The sequence below is a fragment of the Rattus rattus genome, chromosome 3 (assembly GCF_011064425.1).
Source record: "Rattus rattus isolate New Zealand chromosome 3, Rrattus_CSIRO_v1, whole genome shotgun sequence".
Lineage (NCBI taxonomy): Eukaryota > Metazoa > Chordata > Mammalia > Rodentia > Muridae > Rattus > Rattus rattus.
In genome coordinates, this window is record NC_046156.1 from 22,129,351 (window position 1) to 22,147,281 (window position 17,931).

General features: G+C 41.9%; 1 pseudogene; it reads right to left on the reverse strand.

Moving 5' to 3' along the window:
* Nucleotides 1–14,877: 14,877 nt before the first annotated feature.
* Nucleotides 14,878–16,138, reverse strand: LOC116895306 (annotated as a pseudogene).
* Nucleotides 16,139–17,931: the final 1,793 nt, after the last annotated feature.

Consider the following 17,931-nt stretch of genomic DNA (forward strand, 5'->3'; position numbering starts at 1 on the left):
TTTCTCCAAAGGTTTTCTCACACGTACAACAATATTCATTATTGGTCTCCATCCCTAAGGCCAGAGCATAGCATCGAAAGCTTTACCTACAGAAAGTTACCTGATGTTATCTCCTTGAGACCGGATATTCTGCCCTTGTAAATGTCACATCAATTGACTTGGGATGAACAACAAAATATTTAGAGAAGCAAAGCACACATAAGTAGTGAACAACATGTCTAACACTGGGTAAATTGAAAACTGAATTTAGAAATGATAAAGGAAATTAAAACAAGATTTTTTTATTCTCTTAAGTAGAAAGAGAATTATGTAATGTACTGGAACTTAGTGATAATATACCTTGTTAGGACCCTTGACCTCTCTCTTCTTTGGGTCTGGTCAGTACCCACAGTGTCTATTGTTCTCTCTTTATTGATTACATCTCTGCGTGTTTGTCCACAAAGCACTTCAACTTCCAGTGTCTGTGATATATCTCATATTATACCCCCTTTCTCTATACTGAACTCTATACTCAGTATCAAGAGAGGGGAGAGGGAGAGGGAGAGGGAGAGGAGAGGGGAGGGGGGAGGGGAGGGAGAGGGAGAGGAGAGAGAGAGAGAGAGAGAGAGAGAGAGAGAGAGAGAGAGAGATATTGGTATTATGTATTTTATCTCATATATATTTTTTAGAATGTGGAATGTTTAGCTGAAAAGGCAATTTAAAATGTATAATTATCTTTTCACATCTGATTTTGGAAGTATATGAATATTTTCTTGCATAGTTAAGATATGTTGTTTCTATCTACATTTATAGAGTTGTAATAAGGAACTTGTCATGGTTTTTTGTTCTTGTTTGTTATGCCATTGATATTTTAAAAGGATCAAATACATCAAAGCTTAATTGAATTTTAATATTAAATTAAAACTATTTAGAAATCGAATTGCAAAGCAGTTGGTTACCTCAATGACAGTCAGGCCACTATTACATCAGTTGACACATTTTTTTTCTAGCAGGTTGGTATTGTAGTTCACACAGTTAACAGTGGGTTTAAATCACTAATGATTTTTCTTCACCACCAGTTAGGAAGCCTCCTTCTATGTTCCATCTTATCTATATCTTGCAACCAAATCCATTCCTGATATGGTCCATCTGGCACAAAGTCCATGGCTCTGTTTTGTTAAATAGGCATTGCATCAAATCATCTTCCAAATATTTCCTTATCCCCATAAGCTACAGCTGCTCTCTCTTTATTTCATACTAGTTAGAAACCCAAAGCTGGTCAAAGTGCTAAGAATGAATTACAGTCGGGTGCTTTGGCCTAAGTGGGACATCTGCACTAAACACTTCAAGATTTGGAAACCTCTTCTGAAAAGGTGAGGCAGAGGAGCTAAGGGCTGGAGGATGAGGAGGAACACTGAGGTGCTGCCTTGTGGCCGTGAAATATACATTGCACTCACTCATGAACTCACAGCAGCTGTGGCTACCTGCCCAAGACTCACACAAAACAGGGTCCATCAGCACCCATCACGGATCAGGGAGGCTCTCCTGAGACATTACCCCTCTTGGGGGAGCTATTAGCTGTCAGTTGATGGTTATTGGGGTAAGGAAAGCCATTCTCTTCAGTGATGTTGCCCCTGGTAAGTTCCTGATGTTCCAAGAAACAAAATTTAATTAAATTCAATGGAACACACACTCACACACATACACATTCACATATATAGTCTCACACACATTTTATACACGCACGCACGCACGCACACACATAATCTCATACATTCATTTACACTCTCACACACTCATATACACACATGCTCACATATTCCCACACATTCACATACACACCATCACACACATCCTCACACACACATTACACATGGTGAAAGTAGGAGAGAGACTTGTTGGAAGCAGGAGTTTCATAGGGATTTGGAGGAGATAGATGAGAGAAAGTAGTAAGGGCTTATAATGATGTATATGGTCACATACACACATACACATTCATATACATGAAGTTGTCAAAGAACAGTAAATTAAAAAGTAAACAAATAAAAGTGATCGCTTCAATTTTCTGATTTTTAAGCAGAAAAATAAGACTTTAAGAGAGGAAACTAGCGTTTCAGTTGTACTCATTGACAGATAAGAAGGACCTGTTAGGGACCACTAGAAGGTTCTTGACACAAAATTAGGTTTTATTAATTAAATTTGGGTTTTTTTAATGGTTTGATGAAAAGATGTAATATATTTGATTATTATCCCCTCAATTCCCTCTTTCCTCCCTCCTCTTCTGGCAACTTCCCCATATCCCTACAAGTCTCCTTTTCTGTTCATGTCTTTGTGTTTCACTCACTTAGTTTAGTCAAGGCTGTCTGTGTGACAGCCGGCGTGGGATGAGCCAATGGGACCTCGTTGGTTCACCACTGGGTACACATCTGAAGATAATGACTCTTCTTTCTTGTGCGTCCTTCAGTAAGCTACAGTTCTATGGGGAAGGAAGGGGTGCAGTGAGCCCCTCACCTCTCTATGATGATCTGTCCCCAGGTCTAGTCTTGTACAGGCCCAGTGCAGGTGATCACCAGGCATTTAAGTTCATAATTGCAAAGGCGGTGTCACCCCCTCTCCCACTCTCCCACAACACTCCCTGAATGGCACCATTGTCCTCTTTTGGGCTGAGCACTCACAGTTCCTTTCATTCAGCCCCTTGAACTGCTGAGAGTCTCTATGTCCACTGTTGATCTCCGCAAAGAGACATTTCAGTGCTTACAGTAGCACAATGGCTATAAACATACATGGTTAGAGCTTCCCTCACCGTGGCTATACCTTCAGGAGATCATTTAAACAAATATCTCATGGACAGAAAACTGAGGCTAGGGCTAGAGAGATGGCTCGGTGGTTAAGAGTACTGGCTGCTTTTCCAGAGGTCCTGAGTTCAATTCCCAGCAACCACACGGAGGCTCACAAGCATCTGTAATGGGTTCCGATGCCCTCTGCTGGTGTGTGTGAAGACAGCGACAACATACATACAAGCAATGAAAACTGAGGCTCCATGTATCTTAAAGGTTACAATTCAATGGAGATACGAGCAGATGACAGGACAAGTTAGTAACAACTAAAGTCAGAGAGAGGGGAGTCAGTATCAAAAATTGAATGCAAGCCTTTAACCTTAACAGCAACCACATTCTTTTGTTTTTTTTAATTGCTCTTGATATTCTCAGGTGCAGAACAGTCTACACTTCCCTCCTCATTCTGTTTGTGGACTTCCGTCTTCAAAGGCACACAGAAAGGAACTCTAGGGCAGTGGAATTGGCTCAGGGAAAGGAGTTCATCCATTTGTACCCTCAACTCAGGAGCTGCACTGAGAATTCTGAAAATATTTCTCATAGAAGAGCTGTTGCCCAGGTTGCCTGCACATGAAGCCTTGGACTCCAGAAACCTGTTCCAAGGGCCCATATGGGCAGCCAACTCAGAGGACCATATTGCTGCTTTGATCACTTGGGTTTCTGCTTTTCAGCTGGGGAAATGTCGGGCTAGACCATGATCGTCTGTTCACGAAAACCTTACAGAACCTTGCTCCTCTCAAATAGCTACGACTTCCATTTGACAATAATAAGCGTGGCCAGGCTTCAGGCTGGAGACGTAAAGCTAAGGGGTACCGTAGTCAGATGGTTATTTCCTGACAGCACGTTTGACTTGTTCCAGAGCCCAGCCATGGCTTCCAGGTCCCTACCAAGAGTTTTACACATTGCAATCATTTGCTGGGTAAAAATATCAAAATGTCTCTAAGCCAGACCCGACTCTCTTTCTCAAGTTATCTGTGCTTCCATGGGTAAATTCTGCAGATGCATCTGTTTTGAATTACATAAATACATTCAAAAAAGAGTAACTTATAGCAGAAAAAAGTTATGCATTCCATATTCTCACAGTTTGAAATATGGCTAAATTGATTCTCTTGAATAAATGCTCTGGGGATAAAAAAAATCAAAAGAACAACTCCAAAGAAATATTTTGAGTATTTCTGCCAGCACCAGGGAAGACAGAGCATAGAGATACTCATGTATGTAACACGTATATTCATAGACTGCTGTTTACCCTGAGACAGGGAGACTCTGAAGAGCGATCCAAATGATCTGACGACGCCGATGCTTTTAATTTCAGTCTTGAAATGCTTCCGTGTTACTGTTTCCACTTGAGTTCTGCTGTGTTTAATATTCTCACACTCAGTTCAAAGACAATATGGGAGACGGGAGGGTATCCTGCTCTACAGACCAAGCCTCTGTGTGGCACTGACATCAGCCAGGACAGGGGAGCTCACACCACACTGTCAAGATAGCAAGGCCATGGCAGACACAGAGAGATGGGTTTCTGGGTAAATCCTTTCTTAGCTCCATATATAGGAAAACATGAGTCAAGGCTAAAAGCCCATACCCTTTCCTCGTGCTGCATACACAGCGGACACAGAAAGAATTTTATTCAGGAGTAAGCAGGGAGTAAATCTTGGAAACTGGTCTGAGGGCAAGGAAAAAATGGTTGATGAATCTGACATAGGGCAACTGTGTGCCTTTAGGGACCAAAACCCTGACAATTTCCCAATGTAAAAACCAAATCAAGACACAAATCTATTTTCGTTCTCACTTTGTAGTGAAGCCCCACCTATACTTGGAGAATGACTCTGCCCAGCCTTTCCTGTGCTGCGAGTATAAAGCATGCACAGTCTGTTCGGGACTTATATTACATTGGGCAGGTCAGCTGAAGTAAGTGTTGGAACGTTATTAAGTTTCCTGATTCTGCCTTTCCGTGTGTGAACCTGACTGGGATTATGGTTAGCTTCCTGTCTTTCATTAACCCTACAACCAATCTCTTTCTGAACTGCATGCTTACTTTTAATTCTGCGTGTTTTACAATTCTACTTGGTTTCTTCCTAATTTTTCATGTATGGTGAATGACCCAGTTTGATCCAACTCTGATAAACATGGGGAAAAGATAGAGCTCTATCAAAAGGAGCAATTTTCATATAAAATTTGGTAGTAAAAGTAGCTACTTTCAAATATAAAGATGATTGTAATTCCTTAGCACACTCCCATAAAGCTTTGTATTTCTTTGATATTTTTAATTTTTCTACAGACAATATTTATTAATTTATTTAACATTAAATGTGTACTTTAATTTTATATATTTTATTATAAAAAGTTTGCAAATTAATAAAAACAACAAACTCCACAGAACTAGCCAGACCCCAAGTTGCTACAGTATAGTGAACACATACACAGAGTTAAAGTTCGCATTTAGAATGAAAGTTGAATTAAATGTTAATTAAAGCACATTAACATTTATATTCTCAGTAATAAATATATTTTATTCACTTAGCTGCCACCAAACCCCCAAAAATCTATGAATTGGAACTAGAAAAACAGTATTTATTTATTAAAAGAATAAGTCAATGTTAGTATACCTAGTGTGCCATGCTGTATTTTATGGACAATTTTTCGCAAGTATGTAGATTTTTTTTTTAGATTATGGGTTTGATACTGGTCAATCAATAATTGTTTATAACATTATACCTACCAGAAATGGATATTAAAATAACTAATACCAAAATACTTTTCCAAACATAGTCTTCTGGTTTGAAATATGCCTGAATATGTATTTTCAAAACATCTAAATATCTCTATGCCTATACTCATAAGTTTGGTAAGTTTTCTGTTCATGTGTGTGTGTGTATGTGTGTGTGTGTGTGTGTGTGTATGTGTGTGTGTTTGTGTGTGTGTATATGTGTGTGTCTTTGTGTGTGTGTGTATGTGTGTGTGTGTGTGTGTGTGTGTGTGTGTGTGTTTTGTTTGGTTGAAGGTCTCACTATGTAGCCCTAGGTATGTAGATCAGGATGGGCTAGAGCTCACAGATACCTGCTTGCCTCGGCTTCCTAAGTGAAGGGGTGAATAGTACACACCTTAAAGTTAGTGAACTGATGCAAAAAGTAAAATAGGAATGTAAGTTCCTTGTTAAGATAACATATATGCCTTGGGACACAGAAGTAAGGAATAGAAGGCAGTAAGAGTAAATAAGTCCTGCTACCACTGAAGTATCCAGGGCCAGGTTCTTAATGCCAGATGGAGTATATGTAAGAGGAAACAACACCAAAGAAAAAGGCTTTTCAGATGTCCTTCAACAGAGGAATGGATACAGAAGTGTGGTACATTTACACAATGGAGTACTGCTCAGCTATTATAAACAATGACTTCATGAAAGTCATAGGCAAATGGATGGAACTAGAAAATATCATCCTGAGTGAGGTAACCCAGTCACAAAAGAACACATGTGGTATGTACTCACTGATAAGTCAATATTAGCCCAAAAGCTCAGAATTCCCAAGATACAATTCACAGAACATATGAAGTTCAAGAAGACAGAAGACCAAAATGTGGATGCTTTAGTCCTTCTTAGAAGGGGAACATAATACTCATAGGAGGTAGAGGGTAAGAAGGACTTGGGAGGAAGAAATGAAGGAGGGGGGAAAGGGGCAGGATTAGGTGTGGGAGGAGACAGGATGTACAGAGGGTCAGGAATTTGAACTGAGGTGCATAGCAATGGGGGGCAGGGAAGCTGGTGGTAGCCACTAGCAATTCCCAGATGCCAGAAAAGCAAGAGGCTCCCAGGACACAGAAGGGATGAGATTAGCTGACACACCCAACAAAGGGAAGGAAGAACCTTTAGGAACCATATCCAGAGGTTAAGCAAGGCCCCTGGTTCGGGGATGGGGCCACCCACTCATCTCCAAATTTTTAACCCAGAATGGCTCCTGTCTAAAGGAAATACAGAAACAAAGTGTGGAGCAGAGACTGAAGGAAAGGCCATCCAGAGACTGCCCCATCTGGGGATCCAACCCATATACAGAGACCAAGCCCAAACTATTGTGGATGCCAAGAAGTGCTTGCTGACAGAAGCTTGTTATAGCGGTCTGCTGAGAGGCTCTGCTAGAGCCTGCGAAATATAGAGGTGGATGCTCTCAGCTAACCATTGGACTGACCACAGGGGACCTCAGTGGAGGAGTTAGAGAAAGCCTGAAGGGCTGAAGGGGTTTGTAACCCCATAGGAAGAACAACAATATCAACAAACTAGACACCCCAGAGCTCCCAGGGATTAAACCACCAACCAAGAAGTATACATGAAGGGACCCATGGCTCCAGATGCATATGTAGCAGAGGATGGCATTGTCTGGCATCAATAGGAGAGGCCCTTGGTCCGGTGAAGGCTCACCAGGGTGCTGAGGTGGGAGTGGTTGGGTGGGAGGGGGAGCACTCTCATCGAAGAAGAGGAGGGGGGATGGGATGGGGGATTCTTGAGGGAAAACCAGGAAGGGGAAATAACATTTGAAATGTAAATACATAAAATATCCAATAAACAAACAAAAAGGCTTTTTACAATGATAGCAGGTCCATCTCACCCGGGAGATAAAACAATTCTAAAATAAAACATATTGAGGAAAGATTACCTGAAATGAATCAAACTGAAAATGGTAGAACACACCTTTAATGCATGAAAATGGAGGCAGAGACATGCAAATCTCTGTGAGTTTGAGGCCTGAGTGATCTATGTAGTAAGTGGCAGTCCAGCCCCTAAATTACCAACAAACCAAAGAATAGATGGAGAACTATATAAATTCATAATACCATGAAATTCCTGCACATGCACTTCCCATTGTCTGGTTGAGGGGAGGGGAAAAAGGATGGAAAATAATATTAACCTTTATTTTTTCTTTTTTATAACTTTTTTGGGGGGATTTTTTATTTACATTTCAAATGCTAGCCCCTTTCCCAGTTTCTGGGCCCTAAGTCCTCTATCCCACCCGCACTCCCACCCCCACCCTGCTTCTATGAGGGGGTTGCCCAACCCAAACAAACCCCTTCCCACCTCCCACCCTGACATTCCCCTACACTGGGGGGTCCAGCCTTGGCAGGACCAAGGTCTTCTCCTCCCACTGGTGCCCAACAAGGCCATCCTCTGCTACATATGCAGCTGGAGCCATGGGTCTGTCCATATGTAGTCTTTGGATGGTGGTTTAGTCCCTGGGAGCTCTGGTTGGTTGGTGTTGTTGTTCTTATGGGTTTGCAAACCCTTCAGCTCCTTCAATCCTTTCTCTAACTCCTCCAATCATGACCCCATTCTCAGTTCAATGGTTGACTGCAAGCATTCGCCTCTGTATTTGTCAGGCTCTGGCAGAGCCTCTCAGCGGACAGCTATATCAGGCTCATGTCAGCATACACTTCTTGGCATCAGCAATATTGTCTGGGTTTGGTGGCTGTATGTATATGATATGGATCCCCAGGTGATGCAAGCTCCATATGGCCATTCCTTCAGTTTCTGCTCCATACTTTGTCTCCAGATTTCCTCCTATGAATATTTTGTTCCCCCTTCTAAGAAGGACTGAAGAATCTCTACTGTGGTTATCTTCAACTTGAGTTCCCTGTGGTCTGTGGATTGTATCTTCAGTAATTTGAGCTTTTGGGCTAATATTCACTTAGCAGTGAGTGCATGCCATGCATGTGTTTTGTGATTGGGTTACCTCACTTGGGATGATATTTTCTAGTTCCATTCATTTGCCTATGAGTTTTATGAAGTCATTGTTTTTAATAGCTGAGTAGTACCCCATTGTCTAAATGTACCACACTTTCTGTATCTATTCCTCTGTTGAAGGGCATCTGGGTTCTTTCCAGCTTCTGGCTATTATAAATAAGGCTGCTATGAACATAGGGGAGTATGTGTCTTTTTTTATATGTTGGAGCATCTTTTGGGTAAATGCCCAGGAGAGTTACAGCTGGAACCTCAGGTAGTGCAATGTCCAATTGTCTGAGGAAACTCCAGACTGATTTCCAGAGTGGTTGTACCAGTCTGCAATCCCACCAACAATGGAGGAGTGTTCCTCTTTCTCCATATTCTTGCCAGCATCTGCTGTCACCTGAGTTTTTTATCTTAGCCATTCTGACTGGTATGAGGTGTAATCTGAGGGTTCTTTTGATTTGCATTTCTCTGATATTAAAGATGTTGAACATTTCTTTAGGTGTTTCTTGGTCATTCGATATTCCTCAGATGAGAATTCTTTGTTTAGCACTGTACCCTATTTTTGATGGAGTTATTTGATTCTCTGGAGTCTAACTTCTTGAGTTCTTTGCATATATTGGATATTAGCCCTCTATCAGATGTAGGATTGGTAAAGATCTTCTCCCAATCTGTTAGTTGCTGTTTTGTCCTAATGACAGTGTCCTTTGCCTTACAGAAGCTTTGCAGTTTTATGAGGTCCCATTTGTCGATTCTTGATCTTAGAGCATAAGCCATTGGTGTTCTGTTCAGGAAGTTTTCCCCAGTGACCATGTGTTCAAGGCTCTTGCCCACTTTTTCTTCTATTAATTTGAGTGTATCTGGTTTTATGTGGAGGCCCTTGATCCACTTGGACTTGAGCTTTCTATAGGGTGATAAGAATGGGTTGATTCGCATTCTTCCACATGCTGACCTCCAGTTGAACCAGCAACATTTGTTGAAAATGCTATCTTTTTTTCTTCTAGATGGTTTTAGCTCCTTTGTCAAAGATGAAGGGATCAAAGTTGTATGGGTTCATTTCTGGGTCTTCAATTCTATTCCATTGATCTAACTGCCTGCCTTTGTACTAATACCAAAGTTTTTAGCACTATTGTTCTGTAATACAGCTTGAGGTCAGGGATGGTGATACCCCCAGAAGCTCTTTTTTTGTTGAGGATAGTTTTAGCTATCCTGGGTTTTTTGTTATTCGAGATGAATTTGCGAATTGCTCTTTCTAACTCTATAAGAATTGAGTTGGAATTTTGATGGGGATTACATTGAATCTGTAGATTGCTGTTTGCAAAATGGCCATTTTTACTACCTTAATCCTGCCAATCCATGAGCATAGGAGATCTTTCCATCTTCTGAGATCTTCTTCAATTTCTTTCTTCAGAGACTTAAAGTTCTTGTAATACAGATCTTTCACTTGCCTGGTCAGAGTTACACCGAGGTTTTTTATATTATTTAGGACTATTATGAAGGGTTTCATTTCCCTAATTTCTTTCTCAGCCTGTTTATGCTTTGAGTAGAGGAAGGCTATTGATTTGTTCGAGATAATTTTATACCCAGCCACTTTGTTGAAGTTTCTTATCAGGCTTAGTAGTTTCCTGGTAGAACTTTTGGGGTCACTGAATTATACAATCATATCATCTGCAAATAGTGATATTTTGACTTGCTTCTTTCCAATTTGTATCCCTTTGATCTCCTTTCTTTTTCTGATTGCTCTGGCCAGGACTTTGAATACTGTATTGAATAAGTAAGAGAGAATGGGCAGCCTTGTCTAGTCCCTGATTTTAGTGGGATTGCTTCAAGTTTCTCTCCATTTAGTTTAATGTTGGCTACTGGTTTGCTGTACATTGCTTCTACTATATTTAGGTATGGGCCTTGAATATCTGATCTTTCTAGGACTTTTACCATGAAGCGGTATTGAATTTTGTCAAATGCTTTCTCAGAATCGAATGAGATGATCATGTGGGTTTTTTCTTTGAGTTTTTTAATATAGTAAATTACATTGATGGATTCCTGCATTCCTGGGTTGAAGCCTACTTTATCATGATGGATGTTTTGATGTGTTCTTGGATTTGGTTTGTGAAAATTTTTTGAGTATTTTGCATTGATATTCATAAGTGAAATTGGTCTGAAGTTCTCCTCCTTTGTTAGGTATTTGTGTGGTTTAGGTATAAGTGTAATTATGGCTTCAGAGAAGGAATTGGGTAGTGTTCCTTCTGTTTCTATTTTGTGGAATAGTTTGGACAGTATTGGTATTAGGTCTTCTATGAAGGTCTGATAGAATTCTCCACTAAACCTAACTGGTCCTAGGCTTTATTTAGGTTGGGATACTTTTCGTAATTGATTCTAGTTCTTTAGAAGTCATGGGACTATTTATATGGTTTATCTGATCCTGATTTAATTTTGGTACCTGGTATCTGTCCATTTCATCCAGATTTTGCAGTTTTGTTGAATATAGGCTTTTGTAATAGGATCTGATGATTTTTTTCAATTTCTTCAGATTCCGTTGTTATGTCTCTCTTTTCATTTCTGAATTTGTTAATTTGCATACTCTCTCCATGCCCTCTGGTTAGTCTAGCTAAGGGTTTATCTATCTTGTTGATTTTCTCAAAGAACCAGCTTTTGGTTCTGTGGATTCTTTCTATGGTCCTTTTGTTTCTACTTGGTCGATTTCAGCTCTGAGTTTGATTATTTCCTGCCTTCTACTCCTGCTGGTTGTATTTGCTTCTTTTTGTTCTAGAGCTTTTAGGTGAGCTGTCAAGCTGCTAATGTGTGCTTTCTCCAGTTTCTTTTTGGAGGAACTCAGAGCTATGAGTATTTCTCTTAGCACTGCTTTCACTGTGTCCTACAAGTTTGGATATGTTGTGCCTTCATTTTCATTAAATTCTAAGAAGTCTTTAATTTCTTTCTTTATTTCTTCCTTAACCAGGTTATCATTGAGTAGAGTGTTGTTCAACTTCCCTGTATGTGGGCTTTCTGTTGTTTTTGTTGTTATTGAAGACCACCCTTAGTCCATGGTGATCTGATAGGATGCATGAGATTATTTCACTCTTCTTGTATCTGTTGAGGCCTGTTTTGTGACCAATTATATGGTCAATTTTGGAGAACTTACCATTAGGTGCTGAGAAGAAGGCATATCCTTTTGTTTTAGGATGAAATGTTCTATAAATATCTGTTAAGTCCATTTGGTTCATAACTTCTGTTAGTTTATCTATGCCTCTGTTTAATTTTTGTTTCCATAATCTGTCTATTGATGTGAGTGGGGTGTTGAAATCTCCCATTATTATTGTGTTATTGTGTGAGGAACAATGTGTGCTTTAAAGAACAATGTAATCAACTGGATTAATTTAGTTGCCACAGGCAATCCTGTCAAACGGTCCCAAAAAGTTAGGGTAAAGAAAATGATTAAGATAAAATGTAGAACTGTTTAGTAAGACACATGTGTAAGTGGAGACAGAAAACCCGTCAGTATGAACAAAGGGATTAGTAGGAACTTTACTAAACAGAACAAGGAGATGGCCCTTAAACACAGGGAAAGTCATCAAGTATAACTCAGAAAATTCCAGTTAAGACCTTAATGACACAACCATGAAAACTCTTAGGACAGGCTAGACTTAACCACACCAATGCTTACAGGAGAAAGGAGCAGCAATTTCTTAGCACAGAAGATTGGGTGACTGGAGTCCCTCTGTGTTTCTGATGAGAGTATTAAGTAACTGTGGGCAGCAATGATCCTTAACACTGGGATTCACACATGCTATGGCCCAGCATCCTGGCTCTTAGAAAGCGGGTAACAGCATTGTTCAGCCTGAGACACAAATAACAAGACAAATCCGACAGGAGGAATAGAAACCATAGCATTTTCAACCAAGTGCTATGTGGTAAGGAAGATGGCTGACATATTACTATGTACACAAATGGGAAATTCTCTAACCTGGAGGGAAATAACCCAGATGTAAGCACGACAGCAGTACAGCTACCCAACATTCATGTGCAGGCAAAGGCAAAACTAACCTGTGATCATCTAGGAAAAAGGAGCAAGTGCTGACTGAGAAGAGAAAGGGCCTCCAGACATCCCTGGGGTCCTCAAAAACAATCTATTTCTTTGTCTTGGCGTTACAGGCAAGACTTTTCATTTCATGTGGATTTATCAAGCACCCTCCTCTGAAGATTCAGTGATCATTTCTCTTAGCTAACAAAAGTCCAAAGACACAGAAAAGGGCAAGTCAACATTTCTACTCTTCTCTGACTTCACCCTCTATTTCGTTCTCCTATGAGATTGCCCTGGCCCATTTGCTTTGCAACATAAGGGTTAAAGCTTGGCCAATAAAATAACTGCTGTTTCCAGATAAAGCATTAGGCATGCTCATGAATTATGAATTGTATAATTTTGCCTGCATATGTGTGCCAGAAAATACACTCTTTCAGGTTGACGCCAAACAGATTTTTATTTTAATTCCCACTTCAGACTGCTGAATTGGATCAAATAATTCGGGATTTGGGTAAAATAATTTTAGGAAATTTAAGTGATCCTGAAGTAGTCATTTGGTCTTCTGCGGGTAGAGATTAAAGGAGAAGAGGATAGATAATGGAAAGATTTCCTGTTGCTCTGTTCCAGGCCTTTTGTTTGTTTGTTCTTTTTGTTTTATTTCAGGTTTATTTATCTTCCCAACCTCCAGAGTTGTTGACACAGGAGATTCATGACTGAATGTATCCATCCTATTAAAATGGAGATTAGCGAGTTTCATGCTGTTCATCACTGTTTAACTGAAACAATTTCTGAAGTGTTTTCCTCAAAACATGGAGAAGGAATGCATTCAAACAAGAGATATCTTAGAGACAGCCTGTTTTGGGGGGGGGCGGCATAGGAAATATTTCTAGACACATGTATTCAAAAATTCTCCCTTTCCACTGTGAAGTCTGCTCTCTTCGTAGGTTCGAAACTACCTGTGGCAGCATTAACTTGTTCATGTTCAGTTGTCAAAGCGCAACACCTGACACTGAATGATGTATAAGTAACATTTGTTTAGTTCATAGTTTCATGAGGTTAAAAGTCAATGATTGGACAACCCTACTGATTCTTCCACTCATGAGGTGTAATAGTATTGGGATAGTATTGGGACAAAAGCTTGCTTAATTATTATTATTGTTGTTGTTACTTTTATTATTTTACAGTCTAGTCATTGCGCCCCTCCCAGTCTGCCCTCCCACAGTTTCTAGATCCATTCCTCTTCCCCCTGTATACAAGAGGATGTTACCCACACTCCCACCAGGCCTCCCCACTCCCTGGGACCTCAAGTCTTACAGGGTTAGGCACATCTTCCTCCTACTGAGGCCAGACAGGTAGTCCTCTGGTGTATGTTGGGGGCCTTGGACCAGCTCCTGTATGCTGCCTGGTTAGTGGCTAGTGTCTGAGAGATCTCAGGGTTCCAGACTAGTTGCAACTGGTCTTCCTATGAGGTTGCCTTTCTCCTCAGCTTCTTTTAGCCTTTTCCTAATTCAACCACACGGGCCCCCAACTTCAGTTCAATGGTTGGGTATAAATATCTGCATCTCTCAGTCAACTGCTTATTGGGCCTCTCAGCGGGCAGCCATGCTAGGCTCCTGTCTGCAAGCACACAGTAGCATTAGTAATAGTGTCAGGCCTTGGAGCCTTCCATTGAGCTGGATCCCAAGTTGTGCCTGTCACTAGACCTCCTTTTCCTCAGTCTCTTCTCCATTTTTGTCCCTGCAGTTCTTTTAGTCAGGGAAAATTCTGGGTCAGCGTTTGTGACTGTAGCATGCCTTGCGTGTCTACTAGAGGTGGATTCTACAAGTTCCCTCTCCCCACTCTAGGACATTTCATCTAAGGTCCTTCCCTTTGTGTCCTGAGAGTCTCTCACCTCCAAAGTCTTTAATACATTCTAGAGGGTCACCTCATTTCCTACCCAACAAGGTTGCATATTTTCTTTCTTTAGTTTTTTACACTTGATGGAGTTTTTATTCTTGATCAAATTTAATACACACTACAACAAGTCACAAAAGAGGGTACTGCTAGCCTAAACCTACACCCCAGGAACTTGTAAACAGTTTAGGAACTGGATCCTCTTTTTGGGAGGCTCAGGCTACTCTCAACTCTCTGTCACTCCAATCTTCCATCCTGCCCTCAACCTAAACTCTGTTGTCCTCTGTCTAAACACAGACCCCTTCCCTTCATGAGTCCTAAGACTTCCTCCTGTGGGAAGAGAGGGACAGCAGTAGCATATGGTTCAGGGCCTTCAGGTCCAGCAGGAAGAGTTGAGCTCCGGCCCGGGTTAGAGAGCTGCTGTGGTAGGACTGTCAGGGCACTCAGGCGCCCACACATTCTACATAATTGACAGGGTACAGACCAATGGGGCCACTCTGCAGCTGGCCCTGGCACCACCCCTGATCATTCTCCTCACCATCTTCCACAGTTCCTCCCCTGCTCAGAAGCTCAGCTCACCTGCCTCCCGGCCGGCATAGTCATAAAGTGCTCGTACCCTCACCCCAGTGCCATATTTCTGGGGCCTCTCCTCATCTGACCAGTCTTTGTCCTGCCCACTACCTGGGGATGATGGGGACTGAGATAGGGGTGCGGTGCCCTCTCTTGTAGGTACAATGCTTGTTAGAGTAACGTCGTCCGGGATTCGGCCACCCTTCTCCTTCCAGCTGATGGCTCTCTGTGTCTAAGGACTATTCCTCAAACTGTGGCCAGTTCATGGTCATGCCAGGCCCATGTGTGCTACGCCACCCGCGCAGATCTTCGTCACTGGCATCCTTGATGCCCTGTTGCAGGTCTCGATAGAGTTCATGGAACTTGCCACTCCAGGAGAGGTCGAGGTGTTGATGCGAGGTGAGCAACACATCGTTGAAGAGCGTAAGCCGCTGGTGCTCAGCAGCCTGGCAGCTCTCAGAGGCCTGCTCCATGTCCTCCATGTAGCATAAGGTATAGCAATTTAACTCTGCCAGGGTCTGTTCATACTGGGTTTTCATCTTCCCTGCCTCGTTGCTGCAGCGTCCCACCTGCTCCTGTAATTTTCGAAGCTGCTCCTGGGAAATGGAGCTGTCTGCCTTCACGTGGCTCTCCCAGATCTGGGCTGTCTTCTCGTCCTTGTGGGCTGTGTGGTAGCTCTTAAAAGCTTCAACCTCCTTCAGCCTCTTTAGCCAGGGCTTCTGGGCCTGAAGGAAACCATCCTCTGCATCCCGGCTTTCCCGAAAACCCCCAGCACTGGCGGGTGGAAAGGCAGGCGCTGCCACGTCCTCACTCACTCGTTGCCTGGACCATGCAACTTCCTCACCTGCAAGTGCAGCTGGCTCGGCCGCTCAGCCTCAGTGAAGAAGGCATGCCAGGCCTTCTTGCCAGGCCTTCTCCAGAGCTGTATGGTGGTTCTTTCTTGACAGCACTTCTCCATTTGCGGCCCCAGTCAGCCAGCTGCTGGACATAGGTCTTCTCAATGTGGGCGCATTCTTGGAAGCAGCCAACCAGGTCTGCTCCCATCCTCAACCCTCTGCACGGTCCTCTGTAGTTGTCAGCCTCCCAGAAACTGCCCCCAAGGACCTCCCCTCCAGCGTCCTCTTCTGGAGCCATAGCATCCCTGCAGCACGGAATGGTGGCAGATGTGGTGTTCTGGATCCCAGAAGGCTCGGAGTTGAACTACTCCAAGCTGGTGAAGCCAGCCACAAGGATAAGCATAGCCAGGCCTAGACATGGAGGCTCTAGGACTTCTTGGACAAATTTGTTGAACTTGGTCACGGTAGGGAGGTCAAAGTTGCATATTTTCATTCACTCTGCTAGCCCACAGGGCTTCTCTCCTGTCTCTGCCTCCCATACCTGATCGTGTTCCCCTTTTTACCTCCAACTTACCTCTCCCACCAGGGTCCCTCCCTCCCTCTGCCTCCAATGACTGTTTATTTTTACCTCCCAAGAAGATTGAAACATCTTTACTTTGGTCCTTATGCTTATTAACCTTGAGTTCTGTGGATTATACCCGAGGTATTCTGTCCTTTTTTGGCTAATATTCACTTAGTGAGTACCTATCATGCATGTCCTTTTGAGTCCGAGTTACCTCATATAGGATGATATTTTATAGTTCCACCCATTGCCCGCAAAAATCATGATTTCCTCATTCTTAATAGCTGAGTAGTATTCCATTGTGAAATGAACCAAAATTTCTGTATCCATGGTTCCATTGTGGGGCATCTGGGATGTTTCCAGCTTCTTGCTATCACAGATAAGGCTGTATGAACTCAACGGAGCAGGTGCCCCTATGGCCTGGTGCGGCATCTTTAGGGTATATGCCTAAGAGTGCTACTGCTGGGTCCTCAGGTAGATCTATTCCAACTTCATGAGGAAACTTCAAACTGATTTCCAGAGTGGTTGTACCAGTTTGCAATCCCACCAGCAACGGAGGAGCGTTCTTCTTTCTCCACATCCTCAACAAGATGTGCTGTCACCCGAGGTTTTGATCTTAACCCTCTGACTGGTGTGAGGTGGAATCTCAGGGTTGTTTTGATTTGCATTTCCCTGATGTCTAAGGACTTTGAACATTTCTTTAAGTGCTTCTCGTCCATTTGAGAGTCCTTTGTTGTGAATTCTCTGTTTAACTCTATACCCCATTATTAGATTGGGTCGTTTGGTTTTTTGGAGGCTAGCTTCTTGATACATACATACATACATACATATATATATTATATTCATATATATTATATATTCATATTCATATAATATATGAATATGATATTAGCCCTCTATCGGATGTGAGGTTAGTGAAGATTTTGTTTCCCAAACTTTAGGTTGTTGATTTGTCCTATTGACCATGTCCTTTGCCTTACAGAAGTTTTTCAGTTTCATGGGGTCCCATTTATTAATTCTTGATCTTAGAGCCTGAGCCATTGGAGTTCTGTTTAGGAAATTCCCACACCCCCACCCAGTATCAATGAGTTTGAGCTCTTTCCCACTTTCTCTTCTATTAGATTCAGTGTATCTGGTTTTATGTTGAGGTCCTTGATCACTTAGACTTGAGCTTCCTGCAAGGTGACGAATATGGATCTATTTTCATTTTCATAGATACCAACTGCCAGTTAGACAAGCACCATTCCTTAAAAATGCTTTCTTTTGTTCATTGTATATTTTGGATCCTTTGTCAAAGATCAATTGTCCATAGTATGTGGTTTTATTTCTGGGTCTTCAAGTCTATTCCATTGATTAACCTGTCTGTCTCTGTACCAATACCATGCAGTTTTTATCACTATTGTCCTGTAGCAAAGCTTGAGGTCAGGGATGGTGATTCCCTCAGAAATTCTATTATTGTTAAGAATTTTCATATCCTGGGTTTTTCTTTCTCTATATGAAATTAAGAATTGCTGCTTCCAAAAAAAAAA